Raw genomic sequence first — 21,832 nt, forward strand, 5'->3', positions numbered from 1 at the left:
CTGCCAGGGAACAGATTATGAATAGGGAAATGGAGTGGGACAGGAACATGGATGCAGTCCCATACACTGATTAATCAGGTGCAATGGGTAGGAACAGTGCCTAACTACCAGTGCCTGTCTGGGACAGTTTCAGGAGATTCTTATAATTGCAAATGATGGGCTCAGCCAGCATGGAAGTGCTCCGTTGGCATGTCTTGGGCTGTATCTGTCAGTGCTAGCTTTCCAGGAGCTGGTCAAGGGTGGATAGTGTCTCCCTCATAACTCTGCAGGGGAGTGCAGCATGAGCAATAACTGAGGGAGTATAGATTAATTCAGAAAATTGCTAGTTTACTGCTGTATGTCAGGGAATTGTGCCTTGTCTAACTGCCCCTGGGGGGGGCATTTTCACTCCTCTTCTGGGAGCATAGGTGCAATGGTGTCAAAATATTTTCAAAGCAGGGCTGTTCAAGGGCAGGGGTGAGTCACTGCAAGTATTGAGGCAACTCCTGAGCAAAAAATGTGAGACAAGGAAACACGAATCTTCCAGAGGAATGGGCCTGTCTCTGTCTATAGTCTTGGGTAATCAGTTTAAAGCTTAATTTTCAGCTAGTGTACATATCTATATATATATACACACACACGTGCATATATGAATTATGTGTGTATCTGATTATTCTGCTTCAGACAGGTCAGGTGGGGAAGGTAGTTATACTCACTTGACTTTCAGATATTTGTGAGATGGGGTGAGTCAATGGAAGAGTAGCAGCAGCCACTGACTTCCCGCATCTAGTAAAAGTACACAGAAAACCACACCTTCTCTAGCTGGGTTTTTAAACTAGGGATTTAGTAACCCCCCTTTTTACAATTTTGAGGGGGAAAAATAATTTTAAAAGGTACAGAATAACATTTCTTGAAACTCTGTGTTTTTATTTAATTGGGACTTTGTACTGTCCCCAGGAAAATCCACCCTACAGCTTGCAGGAATAAGCAGCTGGCTGCACCTTGAGCAGTACCAGGAGGATGCGTGAGACTGCAGGGGAAGAAATGTGATGACAGAAGTCACAGCTGTACTAAATGAGACTTATTCCCTGATGAATTTACCACATCCTTACCACTCCTCACACACTAAGTTTATACATCTTTAGCACAGAAGAGATGATTCAGTCTGGGTTTTCTTTTCCTGATCTTTTTGTTGCACAGTTTTGTGCACAGTGTTTGATTTTGGTTGGACTTGGTTTTGTTTCCTGCTATTTGTGCTCCCTGTCATGGGAAGATGGTGTGACAGTCCTTAGCGCTTCTGATTTCAGAGCCCCAATTAGCTCGAAGCACCACTGCAGGCAGAAGTCAGCTTGAGGCTTATTCAAGGGACTTTGGCCAGTGCAGTCAGAGCCAGGTTTAGAAATCAGAAATTTGTAGCTCCCCCGGCAGCACTCTCTTCTCTGACCCCACAGACCTTTTTCTGTGCTATAGGTTGGTCTTCCTACAGGTGTTTTCCAGCAAATTGCTTTAAATTCTCCATAGTGTTCATTATACAGTGTCAGTTCATTAAAGAAGGCAAACTCCAGCATGGCAGTGCTTTGCTCAGTCGGCGCCTGGGGTCTGGTTACCTGATCGTGCTTTACCAATGGTACTTAACCTGGTGTTTGGAATGATGCTAAAAGGATAACTTGGTCAGCCACCTTTTAATAAATTATATGATAAAGACTAGACCTCAGGGGATTATCACCTTAGTGTTATTTGTGTTTATTTACACAATGTTAATTTTGGTTTGTGGCAGTCTTGACACTACTGTTATTTTCACACCGTGTGACTTCATTCAGTGCAACAGGGGATACCATCAAGTACAGATGTGGAAGAAATACACCTCTTTTAAGCCTCTGAAGCAATTGTTAAAACAGCTTTAACCCCGCAAATCAATAATTTGATAATTACTGTAAGCTAGCTGACCTCTGTTTAAAATACAGGAATGGCAGGGAACATGCCCCTAATAGCAATGAATTCAATAGTTTGCCGTAGTTTTTAACTGGTGTTGAACATCTCCAAATAGGAAGGCAAGTCAAAATGTTTAGAGAAAACTGAGGAAGCAGGTTGAAAAAATTGCTCTTCCTTTTTTTTAGCTTGATGGCTTGTTTGTCCAATCAGAATTTAAAACTTCTTCAGGCTTTCAGAGTCGTACAGCATTATGGTCTTTGTTGTAATGGCAAAGGTAGCTCTGGCCAGGACATCAGTTAAAAAAAGATGGTTCTTGTAAAACCTATGGTGCAAATACAACTGAGATCAAATTTATTACACAAGCCTGGAAGCCACTATTAGATCTCATAAACTTTTACACCACAGTAGTGGCATTTCTGTATTTTTTTTATCTTTGTATGTCTGTTGAAAACTTAAATAATAATGAAATACATTAGCTATTTCTAAAGTTTGGTAGTCATCACTGGGCAGTTGACTCCCTGGGAATCTTAAGGCATAGACACATCCTTGGAAGTGACCGAACGATTCAGTGGAGACCTTAGAGATTGGTATCTGGACAGTGTTGCACTCTTAAGAGGCAGAAAAGAAGGCACAGAGGTGTTTTGGAGAGAAGCATTGAGAAAGGAGTGAATAGGTTATTAACTAGCAGAATTCTGCTGCTGAGCAGGTCAAGCAACTTGAATTGGACTCAGTTGTAAAAAGAAGTCATCACAGATATTATAGAATCACATAATCATTTAGGTTGGAAAAGACCTTTATGATCATCAAGTCCAACCATTAACCCAGGACTGCCACGTCCACTACTAAACCATGTCACATCTATGTGGGTTTTATACACTTCCGGGAATGGTGACTCCACCACCTCCCTGGGCAGCCTGTTCAATGCTTGACCACCCTTGCAGTGAAGAAATTTTTCCTAATATCCAATCTAAACCTCCCCTGGCAGAACTTGAGGCCATTTCCTCTTGTCCTATCACTTGTTATCTAGGAGAATAGACTGACCCTTACCTGTCTACAACCTCAAATTATATTTTTTATATTTTGAGATATTTTATGTTGATATTTTGGGATATTGACAGTCTACAGAACTTTTTCAGTGGTTATGGCAGAATACTTATCAGCAGTCTTTTTTGTTGTTCCTTTTATCTGTATCTGCAACACTTTATAATTTCCTAAAACATTATTGATGATCTGCAGAGAACTGTGGGCATAGTGCTCCTTCACAGTCTACCACATCAGACATCACCCTGACTCTGCATACCTAACACATCACTTTGGTTCCATGTTCCCAGCGCTGCCATAGGTGGCTGTTTGCAGGAGCAACATGGGATAAAGCAGGCTGCTATTATCATCCAAGAATAAAATTTAGGAGGCACAATTACTTCTTTCATTTCCTTACACCTACATTTCTGCTATAAACTTCTCTCTTCCGGGACATATCCTTGTAGTGCCACCAGCACTGAAGGACTTGAGGTATGATGAAGACTTTGGGTCCTCTTGCACCCACCACTTGTGAGGTTTGAGCCTGCTTCTCCTCTAAGGGTTGTCCCATCTAGGCCAGTCCTCCACAGCTGCAGTGTGGAGTTGGACACTGCGCTTTTACTTGACCATCCTGGCCAAGTGACTGAACAGGGTTGGAATACAGTACAATTTGGGCTGAAACATTGGCAAAACACCCACTGGTTTCTAAGGCCTCATCATGAGTTGTTGTGAGTAATCTTTCAACTAAAGATAGTTCATCAAGTCTGATTTTCTGGTTTTCTGTGATTTGGATAGTCATTTAGAGTAAGATTTAGATGCCTGAGGTAGGTGTGCAGTGCCATTTTAGATGGTTCAGGGTATCTGAAACACACATGCGGAGCTAATAGATAGGATGGAGGACCCATAGGAGACCCATTTGTCCCTGGAACCACATCTGGAGGCAACATGTGATGCCCTGAGATGTATAAAATAGCACTGAACACCGGTATTGCTTCCTTGCAGAATAGAGTAACTACAGCGCAGTTGTAAATTTTTTCTATTTTCAATGCCTTCATTTTCCTTTGAATTAATTCTGCACTAGTAAATGACAATATGTAAGATAATACAGAATCAGGTAAATTCCTATTTGCCAGTATCTTTGTGATCTTCGTACATGGGTGCTATGTACTCAGGGGTATTTTGGTAAATAAAAACACAGAATTTCAAGCTCAAGCTTTCATAAGAAAGGATGCAAAATATGTTATTTTTTCCCTTTAATGCCCTCAGGACCATTTTAAATGTTCTGTGATCCCCCAGAATGTTTGTCTGCAAGGCCAAATGCCAGATTTTAACATATTAAAAGGTATATACTATGTGTCAAACTTTCGAGAAACTAGGCTGAAAACATTCATTTTTGTTTTGTAGCACTGTCTATAAATCCTGCATGATTTTCTTTTATACAGACACCTGATCAATCAGAGGATCAAGTATGGAATAGCGAAAAAAAAAACGATCCCAAAACAAATTAGGAAAGCAACCGCTTTTTTGCCCTTACAGTCTATTTTTAAGTATGAAAAATTGAAGCAGCTAGACTTTTCTGGAATCTGCTATGTCTCCTGTATTTGATGCCTTTTCTCTGCATAGTAATGTGTCTTAAAAAAAACCCCACTGATATATGTTACAAGGAGTGTATCTCTTTCACTGAGACAGAACATTTTAATTTCCCGACACCTTTTAGTGATTGCTTCAATTTCCGAAGATTTTGATAAAATCATGTGGTTTTAGAGTATCAGGATTGAATACCCTGCTCCGGCAGCAATTTAATGAAATGCTGTAGTTTCACAGCATTTCATTTGACATAACCTAGCTCAGAGGTCTAATAAATGCGGTGTGATAAATGTTGGAGCTACGATTGTAAAAATATACTTGTAATTGGGTTAATATGCCTTAAAATACTACCCATCAGTTATCTTTCTTCTTGCCGTTATATGGCTTGCACTGTAAAGACTAAGCAATGCAGTTTACCCTTTTCCCCTGCTATCTCCTTTTCTTTCCTGCTTTTGAAGATTACCTTTCTTTTTAAGCATTTGATTATAGCAAGCTGTACATATTCTCCAGCATTAGAAATTCTTCTTCATACCCTGGAACCTTTTTCTAAGCTCCTCATATGCTTTTCATAGCCATCTGGAAGGAATTTAAGAACATAAGACAGACACTTCCAAACAAAAGACAAATATAAATAAGCATGCAGAATGCAACAGAAGCTGCAAAGGTAGGTTTTGACAAGTGCTATTTTCCTTTAGTATATCAGATGTGTCTCGGTAATAAATAATAAAGATGTCACAGTTAAGAGATTAGAACCAGCAATACATTTTGACCTTCTAATTATCAGTAATGTGTGTGTGCATGTGTGTGTCTATGTTGGGGTGGGTGGGTGTTTTTGTGTGTGCACACACATGCATGTGTTGTATCATAACAACGCAATAGGACAGCAACTTTTCTGCTGTAAACTGGTACTTTTTTGTACTGTGCTTTAGGAGAGAGCATCAGAACTTCTTTTCAGCTAAATTCTCATGTTTGGTGTGTTTCTCCAGATTGGAAATGTTTCTGTTAGTTTTCAACATACAAACTAGAATTTCAAGGACAACTAATGAATTTACAAGGATTATTTCAAGCAACAGGCTAATATATGTACTTCCTGCTGGAGTCTGAAATCCTTCGTTAGACTTTGAAAATAGCTATCTGAAGATATATAGCTGTAGCTGAAATATCCCTGTGTGAAACTGCTGCCTCTGGGGATGTGTGCATGCACCATTGCTCATTGGCCCTGCAGAACAAATAGGAAAATACCGTGCTTATAATTTTGCTGTATCTACATTGTACATATATGTGTCTGCAATGTGTTATGCAAATAGTGCACAAGACAGGGCTGATATGGAGGAGGAGCATGCTGTTCTTTCCATAGTGTCTTGGAAGGACGAGTTAAGATGAGGGAGCAGAGCCAGAACTGAGAAGCTATCTGTCACAGTGTATCGGATAACAGAGGTGAGGGAACGGAGAGGCTTCTGTAGCCATGAGTAGACAGTGGGGAGCCATTTGACAAGCTAACCATGAGCTTTAACAAAGGTAGAAGAAAATCAGCCTGTGCTCTATATACCCTGGGGGTAGTCAAGCTATCACTCCCATATAATGGCCAAAGATTAAAGACCCATGAAATAGCTGTAAGCATGAGGTTCATTCCCTACCTTCAAGTAGTACATGCTCACACATTTCTTTGCACTGCTGTCTTAGGTGAATCTCAGTGGTCAGTGCCTCCCAAGGCCAAGTAGTAAGGATAACTTACTGTAGGGCTTGCAGTTGAAATTCTTTGTGGCCACATGAGAATAGCCATGTAAATCTGTCCTTCCCATGATTTACACAGCTTCCCTACTTGAGGAGCAGCAGATGGCTTTTGAAGTCCCCTGCTCTTCTACACATGCTGAAATCTACCACCACAGTCATATGAAAATGGGCAAGATCCAGTGCTGGAAGGGTGCTCTGTGTGTGTGTAATGTGAGATTACAACTTCAAATGCAGGCACAGGAGAGATCTGTCATTGGGGATTTCTTCCCCAACTGCCTTTCTTCATGAGTGAGAAAAGACATTTTCTTTCCTTAAAGCAGAATTTAAAAGCTGTGTATAGCAATGCTGCTTTTCCCTCCATGAAGAGTTTGCAGCTGGACACTTGGACCCATGTAATTAAACTGGTGCACAGTCCAGAAAGCTCAAAATGAAACAAAGTGGTTCTTCGACTAGAAGGACCATCCCAGAGGTAGCCAGGAACTGTAGGTAATCTATGTGAGAGCGAGCTCATGTGTGGCCATGGAGTTATGCCTGATGCTTGTCTAACAAGAATGATAGAAATGACACACTTGAGTGCTTAAAATTAGTGTTCTCATTTACACTGTGTCACATCTATCTTTGGGAAAGGTTTTTTCCTCACTTACCTCCAGCTATTTGACTGAGACTTTCCTCTTTGCTAGGCAGCCAAACCCCTCTATAGTCACTGGAAAGTTCTGCACCTCCCAAAGGCAATTCCCCCTGTCCCAGCATTGCTCTGAGACAGGCAGGATGAATCACAGAATCATAGAACCATTTAGGTTAGAAAAGACCCTTAAGATCATCAGGTCCAGCCGTCAACCTAGCACTGCCAAGCCCACCACTAAACCATGCCCCTAAGCACCACATCTACATGTCTTCGAAATACCCCCAGCGATGGTGACTCCACCACCTCCCTGGGCAGCCTGTCCCAGTGCCTGACAGCCCTTGCAGAGAAAAGGTTTTGCCTAATATCCAATCTAAACCTCCCCTGGCACAACGTGATGCCTTTTCCTCTTGTCCTGTCACTTGCTACTTGGGACAAGAGACTGATACCCAGGGTCCAGAGATACAGCTTTTAGAAAGCAAAAATTACGTGAGATGCACCCAGCTGTGCTTTCTCAGAGTAGCTGCACTGATACTCTTCACTAACAAAGTGCTTTTTGCAGAGACATGGCTTATTATCAATTGGAGGTGGTTTTGGAGCCATTATGGAGGTTCCTTGGCCAAAGGAGTCTCTGAGGACATTCCTGCATTAAGCAGTTGTGATGGGGACTTTTTCTGGGATAGTTGTGCAGGTCATTCAAAGCCCCTGTGTGTCCCATCATTTCAGCAGGAGCATGCAGCTTGCTTCTGTGAAACACTGGACACCCATGTGATGGAGTAAGCCAGGTCTGGCTAAAAGAGGTAAGTTCCAGCCCATCATTGCAACAAGCAAGGGGTACAGTAAGAAGCGGGTAGGGTAGGGTAGGGTAGGGTACGGTGTGAAACAAAATGAAATGAAATGGATAGACTGTTGGACCCCTGAGAAAAGGCCATTCTCCCATCTTCTGAGGCTTTGGCAGCAGATGCAAGGCTGGGGGAAAGCCCCACTGGCAGCTAGGTTGGAGAAGACCTAAGAAGCCTCTTCCATTTTTCCATCCTCTTCCATCATTTCCATGCCGCCTTTGAGTTTTGTAGCCAGTGCCCTGCCTTTCGGCTGCTGTCACATAGCCTGGGAGCACATTTACATTTTCTGAATAGGGCAATTAGTGCTCACTCCTTTCCCCGTGTCACTTGCACCTGGTCTCTGACATTCGTGCCTCATCAGTACTAATGGCCCAGCCATTAGGGGTGATTACTGGTCATTGTTTCTATCCCACTGACCCCCCTGACTGGCAGAAGCAACTCCCTGCCTTCCTCCTCAGCACAGACCCTGACGTTTAATAGCTCAGCTTAATACCAGAACCTGTGAGTACATAAATAAAACCAGACGGGACCTACCTATATTTTATAAGGCTAGTGAGAAATGAATACATGCTTTTTTGATTATGATTAATGCTGCTGTTTACTATTTTTATTGCAGTAGTTTTAAATATCACGGTCTATCTAGGGGCAGTACAAATTCATTGGAAAAGATGGTTTCTGTTTCAGGCAGATGATACCCCAGACCATCGGAGCATTGAGGATCTGGAGCAGCTTTCCTCTTGGACAAATAAGTAGCAAGAAAACCTAAGGACGTTTAAGAGGGAGTTCAGAAAATTTATCCTATTATAGAGTAGGTTCCTAAGCAGCCTTGGTTACAGTGACCTCAAAGATCAGTTTTAGCTCTATGTGTTCATGTTCTTCTGGACAGGAACCACCCTACTTTCTGCATATTATGCAATAAATTCCTGGTGTCTGCTGTTTTACAGAAGAATGTGTTGTTTTGAAGAAAATAAATAGTTTTAATATTATACCTCTTTTGCTATGCTGTCCTGCTTCAGCCAGTGTGGTAAAGTCCAGGCACGTATGAGTAAGAAGAGCAGGAATTCACCTTCATTTTGCATAGTTATCTATTTTGGCATGTGTAAGAATAAAGACTCACCTGCAAATTCCCTTTCAGCCTCAGCCCAGTCGTGAAGCAAATTTTTACCCAAGTTCAGCTGAAAATGACTTTATTTTTCCCGACTGTGTTTGGGCTGCTTTATTCCAGCTGTGCCCTGACACACAGAACGCTGGCTCGGGGCAAGCCTGCTCCTCCTGTGCTGTCCAAGGCGTGCAAGGGTGCGACCACAAGAGGATTCCAGCCCTCTAAGGCTATTGAAATAATGTGCATGAAGTTGGTTAAGCAGCTAATCTTCTCAGGGCCTTTCTGGAGGGAACCTGTCTTTTCTGAAATTTATGCTGGAGTTAATGTAAATTATCCAACAGTGGCTGTCTGATGTCCAGCTCGCTGCTCCACATGCTGCTTCAGAGCTAATTAAGCTCTGTGTTAAGGGCTTTTTTAAGACTTTCCTGTAAACTATGTCACAGGATTTGTGCATGGCCCCTGTGTTGATTTGGGTTTTACCTTGAATGAATAATGTTATCTGTATTATAGCTGTCACAGATGAAAAAACAACTTCTACAGATGAGTGAATCCATTTGTTGGTTTATGGATCCCAAATCCTCCGGGGCAACAAATCCATCTGTCATCGCTGAATGCTTGTGTTTTATTTGGTGCTGCGAGTCAGCTGACAGGTATTAAAATGCACATGGAAGTGGACTGATCTTTGCTGCCTTCCCAGCAGAGGAGGCCCATGGGTGTTTTTATTCCAGCACATGCAATGAAATAACATAAAGTCAGGAAATCCGTTCCTAGGGGATAGTACAAATTGTCTGAGCTAGTAAGACATTGATATTTGGTCCATAGGCCTTTGACCTAACCATCTGCCTAGGTCACCCTAGCCCACTGATTGCTTCCTTTTCCTTACTGCTCTTTTCTTTTCTCTCCAGCTGGGTGCATCTCAGGAAAACTGCACTTTGTGGGCCAGTCTCTTCTGTTCCCCTTCTTCGCTTCTTTCTTGTTCTCTGTCTTTACTCCTCCATTCTCAGTTCCTTGGTTATGCTAGTGTACCTCAGGAGAAGCCAAATAAAATGTTGCTGATAAAAACCTAAGCAGGGTAAAATGCTGTTGTAGTAACGTGGGAATTTCTTTCTCTGTGGTGTTTTCAGCTAAGAGGAGCCCAATTTCTAGGCATCTGTTCAACTTTCTTAGATGAACATTACAGTATTCAGTTTAGACTGTTAAGGATCGACTCAGTTGCCTCCTCATTGGTGACTAGTGCCATCCAAGATGTCCCAGAGCATCCAAAATGTGTCATTGGGCAATTAAACTTTGCCCTCTGGATAAGAAGTGATGTTCCTTCCATGGAGATTTAGGCAGCTACCTTAATTGGTTGCCCTTCCAAAACTCTTCCTAGGATCTCTCCAGATGCTGAGTCAAAGCAATTTAACTTGTTTCTTGTTCTGCATCACTGTCAGAGGAGCTTGTCTTTCTCCACTGACTTAAAAGAAAGCCCAGCTAACTAAGTGAGGTATCTCAAGCTGGTGCGAATAATCCACACACACAAATCATCTAACCTCGGTTGCACTGCCTAGGGTAAAAGCAAGCTAATGCACTACCTGACAAAGTTAAGAGCCCAGTGTGGACAGGGTTTGAGGATAAAATCTGCAAATTTTTACAAAGTTCTGCTGAATCATGTCTACTTGGGTATTAGCTCAGGTGTGGAAATCCATGATCAGTACCTGTTGTTCTGCAGAGCACGACGGGAAGGAGGTTGTCTTCCTACAGAGAGAAGATAGGGCAGCTAGGCAGGGAGTGTGTATGCCCCTAATAAATCGAATTGCCACAAAGCCTGGACTTTTCAGACTTTCTGCTTTGGTTACTTTACCAGTTACTGTCCTCCAGTGGCTGAATTTTGAGTAGGGAAGAGGCCCAAATGACCCATTCAGAGGTTTGCCCTTCTTCGCTGACCTTTAAACTCAAACAAGATACCCTTATCTTAAGAACAAAAGTTCTCTCTCCTTCTGTAGAATCCATCTCATCCCAACAATTCCTGAGTTTACAGCTTCTTTATTACTGCTGGTTATTGTTTAAATAAAGCATGCATTCTGGTAAATAGCAATTGCTCAAACATAAGCAGCTTTAAAGGCAAGAAGTAGCCCTTCCAGCCTCTAGATGAAGGATGATTTGAAATGAATTGATGTGTTCTGACTGGTGAGTCAAAATAATTCAGGGGTTTTTTTTCCCCACAGTGTTAAACCAAGTCAATTTTTTCAAACCATATTTGATATCTTATTGTTTATTTTCGGTCAGCAGACAGCAATTTTCAAGAACAGTTCTTGATATACAGCTCAGATATCTTACAGGTCACATGTCATTCAAGAAAGGTCAATGATTCATTTAAAGTTTCATCATTCTTCACATAAACAGGCAAATACCATTTCATTCACAGTGCAGGTTTTTGTGGGGTGATAGGCCTCTGTATTAACAAAGTCTATGTAATCTTATTCCCTGCCTAAGAAAGAGTGAATTGACATTATTATCATTACCTTATCATATATCTTGGATGTGCTCCCAGGAAAAAGTATGTGTACCTAAACAGAATTTCATTTAGGGTCAATTCTAAGGCATTTTTTTAGATCTCTGTTTCTTGCCCTGATGTTTTTCTCATCGTTTGTAAAAACTGAAATAATGTTATACAATTATACCTCTCTGGCTTGTTCAGTCAGAATACCTAAAAGCAAATATTACAATCAAGCAATAGTGACATATACATCATTGGCAACTGATTTGTTACTGTTTGCTAGAATTAAATCAAGATTTTCACTGCTGTTGGTTCCTGTAGAAACAACACCTGCAGTAGAAAACACACATTTTAAAACCAGCTTTCTTATATCCAAGCAATAATGCCTGATTTAATTAAACCTGAAAGACTTTTAAGAAATAAGGTACAGTTTTCACTGGGTAAGTGATCTATTTTCTATTTTCTCTCTGTGCTGTCCTCAGTGTAGCATTTCAAGCTAGTAATTTCACTGAGTAGCCTTCACAAAATAAATAATAGTGCCAGCTTCTCAGTCTGGATCCACATGAGCCTGCCTAACCATCATCTTAAACCATTTTCATTAGTATTTTAGAAGCAAGTTTCTTATCAGGAGTGAAAAAGCGGATCTAAAAAAAAATAGTAGTACCTTTTTTCTATAAAATTAAAGATAATTTTTAAAAACATTGCTGACTACTGATATCCTTTTGCTACCATTAAAGATCTGCAGATGCAGAACTGAAACAAGACCTTCAGCTGCTTTATCTGGGCCTTTGGGTGAATTAGGCATCAAATGAGACTTTTCAATATGTTTGTGTGCCTAGTTCCTGTACATCACTGTTTTGGTAGGCATCCACTGCATCTTTTAGAGTTCAAGTACTTTTCAACACCTATGCCTTCTTGCTTGACATCACCCATGATCCTTTTTATCAATGCAACCATTTAAAGGGAAGATAGGCACCAAGACAGAAAGTTTTGAAAACTCCATCCAGTATCTTCTGTCTCATCAGCTGTTAAAGGTCTTTACAAATTTCTTCAAGTTAGTGATGACACTGACCTCAACTGGGAAAGGTTGCAGTGTGTCCTGCACCAACTGATTATAAATGCAACAGTGTGAACAACAGAAGTCACAGAATTATTCAGTTGAAGACCTCATCCCTGTACAATTCACACTGGCAGTTCACATTAGCAGTACAAAATAGGAGACAAGTTAGGAGTAGCAGTCAGAAATTCCAAAGGTGCTCAGCAAGTAGAGATTAACAGTGAGATTAAGAAGTCCTTCTCACCAATACATGCTGAAAATTTCAGCCTGTGGTGCAAAAACATGAGTTAATATTTTTATTCTTGCCTCTGTTTACCTTATGGAACTAGATTATTTCTTGAAGCTCTCCACATCTCAGTTTTTCAAGCAATAAATACAAGTGAATAATATATCATGAAGTTACTGCTTTAGTGTTGGGTTCTTTTATCTACAGAAACTTCCAAGGGAGGGCATAGGCACCTTTTGATTTTTACCATCATTTATGTGTGTTCATGGAAAGGCAGTTGTAGGAACTAATGCTTAGAGCTTGTCTCTGAAAGTATTCTGAGTTAGCTGCCAGCATCTAAAGAGGACTGGAGAGTCTTTCCATTGACTCATCGTGATGGGTTTCATCCCTAGACAGTGGGGCTGATGTCTCTCCCATGGGACAAGCCAGACAGGGGGTCATTTCTTGTTTGTTGGGGTTCCTCAACTTGTCATTGTACCTGTGTGCTCCTTTTTGTGTGTGTGGAGATGAATCTTCTATCACATAACCTAACACACACAAGTTCAGTGTAATTCAGGAGAAGTTCAAGATAAAGCTTACTTGCACTTTGGCAACTATCTGGTGCTCAGCCCATGTGTGAACTTCATTTGTGGGGTAATTAACTTCTCCGTTCGTGTTGGAAAGTGTTGGCAGGGAAGTGTAGGACCTTCTGTGAGAGGGAGAGAAAGCTGTGTGTATTTCAACCTGACAGTGATAATGGCTTTGCAAACTAGGAGCAGAATGAATTTGATAAATTGAACATAACACAGAAAAACATCTTCAGTTCATGAACGTGAAGTGAATTAAAATACTTTGGAACAAGAATTCCCTTTTTCAAATAGTTCCTTTTAATTTGGGATGCCAAAGCCAATTTCTCTTTGACATTCCTAATACCTGGGAAGGAAGATACCTTGTTAGATGGCTTCTAAAACCTCCTCCTTGACTTGTAGCTTTTGGCAAGACCTCTATGTGAGCCACTGAGGATCTTGTGGGTAAAATTTTGACTGAGATGATACATGTATATGTGCATAAATGATTTACAATGAATTCTGAAAAACTTTATTGTTGACTTTTTTTCACTCTTCAGTTTTACAGCAGTATTAAGGATGTACTACAGATTGCATTAAGGAGGTTGTTACCCAGTAGAGCGTGGAAATACAGGGAACTTTTGGCAGGCAGAGAACAAACAATATAACTTTCCTTCACCAGAAGAAAAGAAAGCAAGACAGACAAAAAAGCCAAAATAATGTCAGGGACTTTCACGTAGGAAGAAGTTTTCTGGAGTCTGGTTTTCTTCAGACCTTCTGAGATCATGGTCATGTTCTTCAACAGCGTGACTTTCTGAACAGTCTCCTTCTCTGGAGACATTTAAAACCCACCTGGACATGACTCTGCACAACTTGCTCTGGGTGAACCTGCTTTAGCAGCGTGTTGGATTAGATGATTTCCAGGGATGCCTTCCAACCCTGAGCATTCTGTTATTCTCTATTAGCAGAATAGCTCCACCAAAAATCAGGAAGAGCTTGCTAAAGCATACACATCCTTTTGTGTGTTGTTTGTAGGCTTCATTGATTGTCATCTGCTGTGTGAACCACCAATTTAATTGAAATTTCTCACTAATCAAGCGCATCCTTCTAATGATGGTGCATGACAGTTATGTGGTCTGTGCATACTGCTGCTTAGTGCAAAACCCAAGTAAACACTTGAATTATTTTAAAAGCCTAATAAACCAGATTTTTAAGTGCAGTATGTGGCCATTTACATGGTCACTCAATTTGTATGCAAACAGAAAAACACACACATATATTCAGTGTGCAGATGCAAATTCAAAGCTTAACGAACCGGGTCCTGAAAATGATTCTTAACTGACTGGCCAGCACAAGGATCGATAGTAAGGCCCAGAAAGCCCTTCAATCCTGTACTGTCATTTCAAATCCAGGCTATAAGTGCTAATCTACAAGGGCTGTAATTTATTGCTTTATTAAAATTTTGTGGGAGTGATAAATCCATGCTCTGAACACTGAGGGTCAGATGCTGATGTCCTGTTTGACTTTTCTCTTATGTTCACCACGATGCTTTTGCCGGGCTAGGTTGTACCCTTGGTTACTCTGATATTGCAGCTAGAAATAAGCACATTCCCTACCTCTACATTCTTCTTCCCATCAATGGATAGAGAGCACTACTTCCAGAGTGGTGGTTTTGATAGAAGAAGTGTTACAAGATCCTTTCCCAAGAGGCAGTTTTAATTTTCCATCCCAGACATGAGGTGTAGTTTGCAACAAATGTTCCCTGGCTTGCCTGATGCTGATTTGGTCCCTAGGCCCTCTGGATTATAGGATATATGAAAGTAAAAGGACAATAAAAGGATGCAGAGGGAGTGCTGTAATAAGGCAGCAAATTTAAGGATCCTACCTACTGGTTTATGTTTAACTGGATCTCTGAAGACAGTTACAAGGAAATAGTTCTAACAGGGACTTCACTCAGAGTCTGCTTGTCTTGCTGAGGCAGCAGAATGAAGGCAAAGTCCTACTGAGACCACCTAGGAATGGTCTGGTCATTCATCCAGGTCACTGACGGATAAGTTGAACAGGACTGGACCCAGTACTGGCCCTGGGAACACCGCTCGCTACAACCTCTGGCTGGGCTCTGCACCGCTGATCACAGCCCTGTGAGCTCTGCCTTTCAGCCAGTTCTCAGTCCACCTCGCTGTCCTCACCTGACCCACACTGCCTGAGCTTACCTGGGAGGGTGTTACGGGAGAGTGTCAGAAGCCTTGCTGAGGTCAAGTTAGACAACCACCACTGCTCTCCCCTTGTCTACCCAGCCAGTCATTCCACCATAGAAGGCTGTCAGGTTGGTCAGGCATGACTTTCCCTTGGTGAATCCATGTTGACTGTTCCCGATAACCTTCTTTTCCTCCACATGCTTCAAGATGACCTCCTGGATGAGCTGTCCCATCACCTTTCCAGGGATGGAGGTGAGGCTGACCAGCCTGTAGTGTCCTGGGTCATCCTTCTTGCCCTTTTTGAAGACTGGAGTGACTGGTTTTTCTCCAGTCCTCAGGCACCTCTCCTGTTCTCCATGACCTTGCAAAGATGATGGAGAATAGCTTAGCAATAACATCTGCCAGATCCCTCAGCACTCAGGGGTGCATCCCGTCAGGGCCCATGGGTTTTTGGGTGTCAAGCTTGTTTAAGTGATCTCTAACATGATTATCTTCAGCCAAGGGAAAGTCTTTCTTTCTCCAGACTTCCTTTCTTGTTTCCAGGGTCTGGGAAACCTGAACGCCAGCCTTGGCGGTAAACACTGAAGCAAAGAAGGTGTTCAGTTACTCCACCTTCTCTGTGTCCTTTGTCATCAGGACATCCACCTCACTCAGCAGCAGGCCCACATTTTCCCTAGTCATCCTTTTCCTACCGATGTACTTGAAGAAGCCCTTCTTGTCCTCAACATCCTTTGCCAGATTTAATTCCAAACAGACCTTAGCCTTCCTCATTGCCTCCCTGCATGTTCTGTCAATGATCCTACGTGCCTCCCAAGTGGCCTGTCCCTTTGTTCACATCTCGTAAACTTCCTTCTACTGTTTAAGGTTTGCCAGAAGCTCCTTGCTCATCCATGCTGGCTTCTGCCACCTTTGCTTGATTTTTTACTCATGGGGATGCACTGATCTGGAGCTTGAAGGAAGCGATGCTTGAATATTAGCCAGCATTCTTGGACCCATCTACTTTCCAGAGCCCTAACCCATGGGATTCCTCCAAGTAGGTCCTTGAAGAGGCCAGAGTTATCTCTCCTGAAGTTCAGGACTGCAATTTTACTTACTGCCTTGCTTCCTCCATGCAGGATTCTGAACTCCACCATCTCATGGTCATTGCAGCCAAGGCTGCCTCTAACCTTCACATCTCCAACCAGTCTTTCTTTGTGAGTATGAGGTCCAGCAGGACACCTCACCTTGTTAGCTCCTCTACCACCTGTGTCAGAAAGTTATCGTCAATGCTCTGCAGGAACCTCCTGGACTGTGTGTGCCTAGCTGTGTTGTCTTTCCAGTAGATATCAGGGCAGCTGGTCTCCCATGAGAACCAGGGGCTGTAATCATGAGATCCAGCTGTCTATAGAAGGCTTCAATGACTTCCTTTTCCTGATTAGGTGGTCTGTGGAAAACAGCCACAAGATTGTCCCCCTTGTTGGCCTGTCCCTCAATCCTTACACATAAGCTCTCAACTCATTCTGTTTCTCAAAAAGGGAAGATGTCCACTCCTGATATCTCTCACTGAAGGTATTTTAGGTTCTTATGAGAAGAAAGCTCCTGTCTCCTGCTTGAGCTTGGCAAAGGTTTCATAAGTGCTCTTCTAAGACACTGCAGGTCCCAGTGCTGTGATGTGCTCCTGAAAATATCTTGGCAAGCTACCTTTACCTTTCCCTGTATAAAAGCAAACCAAACTGAAGTCCATGTTCCTGGATCTACCGACACTTGGGCTTTCAGCAAGTATCCATGAAACTGTGGCGCAAAAAAACACCTCCCAGCCCACTCAACTGCTAAAACTTGTTGTGGCCATCACTTACTATTGTTCCTACAAGCAACAAGATTGTGCTTGAGACCTGGAATTCTCGTCTCATTTCTGGCATCCATATGACACTATGTTTCCTTGTGATGCAACTCTTGCTTTGAATGAAAGGCACTTGAAATTGCATTTTGTGCCTAAGTTGTATATTAAAAACCTATTGAGGTTGAAAAGCCAAATACCAACAAAGAAGAAAATAGCAGTATTCATTCAATCCCTCTGTAGGAGGCAGTCTCCTAGGATGAACTGATACGTCTAGGAGTCATCCTGATGGTTTATTCCCCTGGAAGCTGGAAGGCACGCACCAAGTGGTATGAGGGCTCAAGAAGAGAAACACAGTGACAAGCCAAGCTGGAGAATTCTCTTTCTGTCCTGGGACTGCATGTTTGCATGATGCTGTTCATGACAATTGAACCAACCACGTCCCTGACATGCCAGTGAAAGGGTGGTCACTTGAGGCTGAGGGAGGCAGTGGCTCCAAATCTTGCCCAATGGAGCCAGCAGGGACTGTTATACCGATTGAAATAGACTGCTTCTGCACAGGGTAGGAGCTCCTGTTGAGTACCGATGTTAGCAGTAAGAACCACCAATTACATTAACAACTTGCCACTGTCAGCCGCTCAGTAGCATCTGTGCCCAGCAGCAAAATACCCATGCAAAGCATGGCCAGAACTATGTCTGCTTCACAGCACCTGGAGGACCCTTGCTAATGTCAGGACCTGTGCCATGCAGCTGAGGACAGGTTGACACCAGGTGGGAACAGAGACGTAGGGAACACGTGGCTGGAAAAGTAGGTGGGAGTCTAACAGAAGCTCTCAAACTGGTTCTTGGTTTAGGCAACTGGCGATAGGAAATTGGCAAGGAAAACAGGGTAGGAAGACACTCTCTTTTACATTCTATTCCAGGTCAAATTCCCCTTTAACTTCCTCTGCAGTAGGCAGAAGAATCACAGGTCTTATATATTCAAATAGCCCTAAACACAGGCAGGGAGGGTAATAATTCTTTCCTAAGGATGAGATGAGGGTAATGTGTAGTAGACTAATCATGGGGCCACCCACAGAACGATGACAATAAAACACAATATTGACCAGCTGCTCCTTTTGTGTGAATGAGACAGGGCTGCTGGGGAGAAATTAGATTATTACTAAAGACTGTGTCATGATGTGCTGGTGTCCAGGACATGTTACCTCTGGCATTTCCCAGTCTTCAAGTGCAATTTTTCAGATGGTTTCATGCCGTGATGTACACATGTAGACACATGTATGTAGTCATGAGTGTCCACTTGCAGGAGCACATGTATTGGAGGGTTAATACTAGTTGTGCGCACACAGATAAAATGAGGCTTTGTTCATGCTACCAGTACTACTCAGTCAAAGCCAGTTATATAAATAATGTCAAGGTTTGCCTTTGAGTTTAAATATACAAGATGTTGTTTTACATGCAGTAAAATCTTGACATGGATAATAATCACAAGCAGAAATGTGCACTGCTGTAACGCATTTACCTCGGTGCTTTACAAATGATCACACGCTTGTGTTGAAGCAGTGCGCACCTCCCTCACCCAAGCTGCTGATCTTAATGTTACAATTGGAAGCTTGCATGGTTCCACTTGCCTAAACTTATTTTGGGGCTGGTGGCTTAAAGATAATTAGTCTATCATCATTGTCATTCTCATCAAGGAAAGGTGCTTGAACACATTTTGCTCCTGAGTCATATATTTTCTCCTGATGACTATGGAAAGCTGAATGGAGTTCAGCAGAAACAGGGAGAGGAGACTACTCTGAAAGGATGAATATATTAAACATAGGTAAAAGTCACTATGCGTCCAGTTTATAAGGGTGCTATTCTTAAGCTAAATTTTTACTTTAAAATGAAAAATTACATCAATGAAAGCAGCCGTTTTCTTGTTTTAGTTCTGAGTTGCTTGAGCTCTTCACCGAATGTACAGCAGCCTACATATATACCTACATATGCACTCACAGGGAAAGTTTTCAACAGTGTATTACACACAAGAGCAAGCAGCATATTGCTTAAGATTACCCTGACATCCTGGACCAGTCTTGGAGCAGTAATATCTTCATGTTTGCTGTCAAGGCCCGTCACCCTGGCTGACCAGCGGGGATGCCAAGGAAACCCACATTACTCAATCAATTTTAAGTGTTATAAATACTGAGGTCCATAAAAAAGTACAATGTAATGATGACTTAAACAAACCCAATTCATCATCCCAGCTGCACACATATCATTTCCCTCAGGGTGACCAACCAACCAGCAGTGAACGTAACCCAGGCCAGATTCAGATTCCATTTCTCTTCATCAATTTGACTTTTGGGATTACCCCCCTCCAAAGGAAAAGAAAAAATATCCCCTTAAAAATGAATAAAAATCTCTCAAAGCAAATACAGCTCAGCTATCCGAGTCCCCTTTTTGTTGTTGTTGTACTCATGTCCATGCATTTTGCCTCTAGTGATATAAAGGGAAACCCTTCAATTTAAAGGTCAGATGGGGGCCGTTTGTTTTAACCCAGTGAACCATGGCAATGGTATTCACATATATTATCTTTTGTCCTTCAACAGTTGTTAGACTTGTAGCCAGAGGGGAGGCTTGGCAGATTTGCTTGCACCGATTTTTTAAGATATAAAAAATACAAAATTTCTGCAGTTAAGTGTGCTTGATTGAGTAATATTCTGAAAATCAAATCAATACCAAATCTGATTTTCAGTCAATGATAAGGCACATTCACCAGCACTATTAAAGTTTATGAGTTTCATTCATTTAAAAAGGAAAAGTAAAGATTCACAGTTCAGTGTGGTCTGTTCCCTCTCTTGCCTCCATCCTTTTCAATCCTCCCCCCACCCTGCCCCTTGATTTTATGGTTCTCCCTTTGCTAATCATGGAATGTCATGTAAAAACACAGTTAATTGTTGTTCCACCTTTCAATACCCATGCCCTCACCCCAAATTCCCTCGCCTTTTCATTAAAGGATTGCAATTACAGGGTGGGCAACTCAGCAAAACTAGATTAAAGAGAACTAGTACAGTGTGCTAGTAAAAACAAGGTTTCAGCTACTTTTTACTTCCGCACAGCTGTAAGAGGGAGCCATTTTGCATAGTCTGGGATTAGTAATTTTTTTGTCCTGAATTGCTGCGCACGCCTTTTCTGCTGTTGAAATACTGCTGCTTTTCTTCCCCAAAGTGGCTGCATTTTAAAGCAGGCATTTTTTGCAGTAGGTACAGAAGCACAGTTTGCAAAGTTTAGATTTTTTTCCATCTTGTTGAAATTAGATGAAAGGAATACGGTAATCAGTGGGGCTGGAAATCTGTAAGTGGCATAAAATTTGGCTTTGGCCTCTGCTTGTGTCTGCAATAACATCGAACTGATTGGCATCCTTCAGTATCAAGCACGGTGCTTGCCCTAGAAGTTGCCGCAGCTTTTTTCTTCAGACACAAAAGTTAACCTTAGCTGAAGCTGAACCTTTCCTATGACAATTTTCAACGAACTAGTATTTTCTGGTGAAAAAAGAGTTTTCTCAAATACTCACTTGCTAATGGACCTGAAAAAAATGCTGTTAATATCCTCTTCCCCAAGGATCATACAAGCAAAATGTTAGAATAAGACAAAAAGAGCAACACAACTGTGCAAGAAATTTAGATTTGTTTTCATTAGAAATTCGGGGGGGGGGGGGGGGGGGGGAATGCTAATTTTCAGCCCTTCATTGTTGGAGGTAGAACACCCTGTTCCCTCTGTTAAGACTGTAAATGCTTCATAGCCAAGCTGTTCCTTATTTACTCTGCATCTATGCAATCTTTAGCACAAGATGAGATCTTGGCTCTTGGCTCTGCCAAACATACATACATACATATATATGTATGGCTCTGCCATACATACACTCGCTGCAAATAATATAAACCTAGGGTGATGCTGCAAATTGCTGCACTGTTCATTTTTGTCAATGGGCACAATATTGAAGATGGGTAAGATGCAGTTTCGGAATAAGTTTTCAAGGCACAGGAATTAAAATAGAACTAAGGACTTTCAGAGCCTGCATACTCCACTGCCTTTTAAGGTGATATTTTTCTTTTCTCTCTGTTGAACCACATGGATGCAAATGAAAACACTTGCCAGGAGATTTTTGGCTACCATGTGGGTTTCAAAAGCTGTTACTTTGGTTAACTTTTAACTGCTTAGATGATAAAAACATAGTCCTTTCAGACTGAAATTGCATCGATATGTTAGAGTGGTGGTGGAGACCTGAGTTATACCTAAGGCAAGCACAGAAATGGTCATCTTGTGTCCTGAGGAAACAAAAAGCATGAACTTCCCCAGGCAGGGCAGAGTGACAAGTCCTGATGGACCCACAGAGCTGCCCAAGTGTGGACACGTACTGCTGTCCCTTCACCACCAGGAGGGTTGATCAGTTTGTAAATACATCCACCAGTTTGTATCAGTCCAACCAGCTGTCTCATCCCTGGCTGTGTACAACAATGGATTTATTGAGAAAGCAGGAGCTAAGATTACACAACTGGTCTTTGATAGACAGCAAACATGGGTAAATGCAAATGAACTAGGGATGTGACATTGCAAAACACTTGAAGCCAGTGTGATATATTCTTATCCACCTTATGGAGGGTATGCAACATCTCACAAGCTATAGCTTGTAACAAATACTCTTAAA

General features: G+C 41.9%; 1 long non-coding RNA gene across 1 annotated transcript in view; it reads right to left on the minus strand.

Moving 5' to 3' along the window:
• LOC308054367 overlaps nt 1-21,832 on the minus strand; it is a 360,286-nt gene that overhangs the window by 323,706 nt on the left and 14,748 nt on the right. The window contains exon 1 of the long non-coding RNA XR_013924082.1: nt 1-21,832. This exon is cut by the window's left edge and continues 18,814 nt beyond it; it is cut by the window's right edge and continues 14,748 nt beyond it. This is a non-coding gene — a long non-coding RNA (uncharacterized lncRNA).

Source organism: Falco punctatus (genome assembly GCF_963210335.1).
Source record: "Falco punctatus genome assembly, chromosome: 1".
Classification (NCBI taxonomy): Eukaryota; Metazoa; Chordata; class Aves; order Falconiformes; family Falconidae; genus Falco; species Falco punctatus.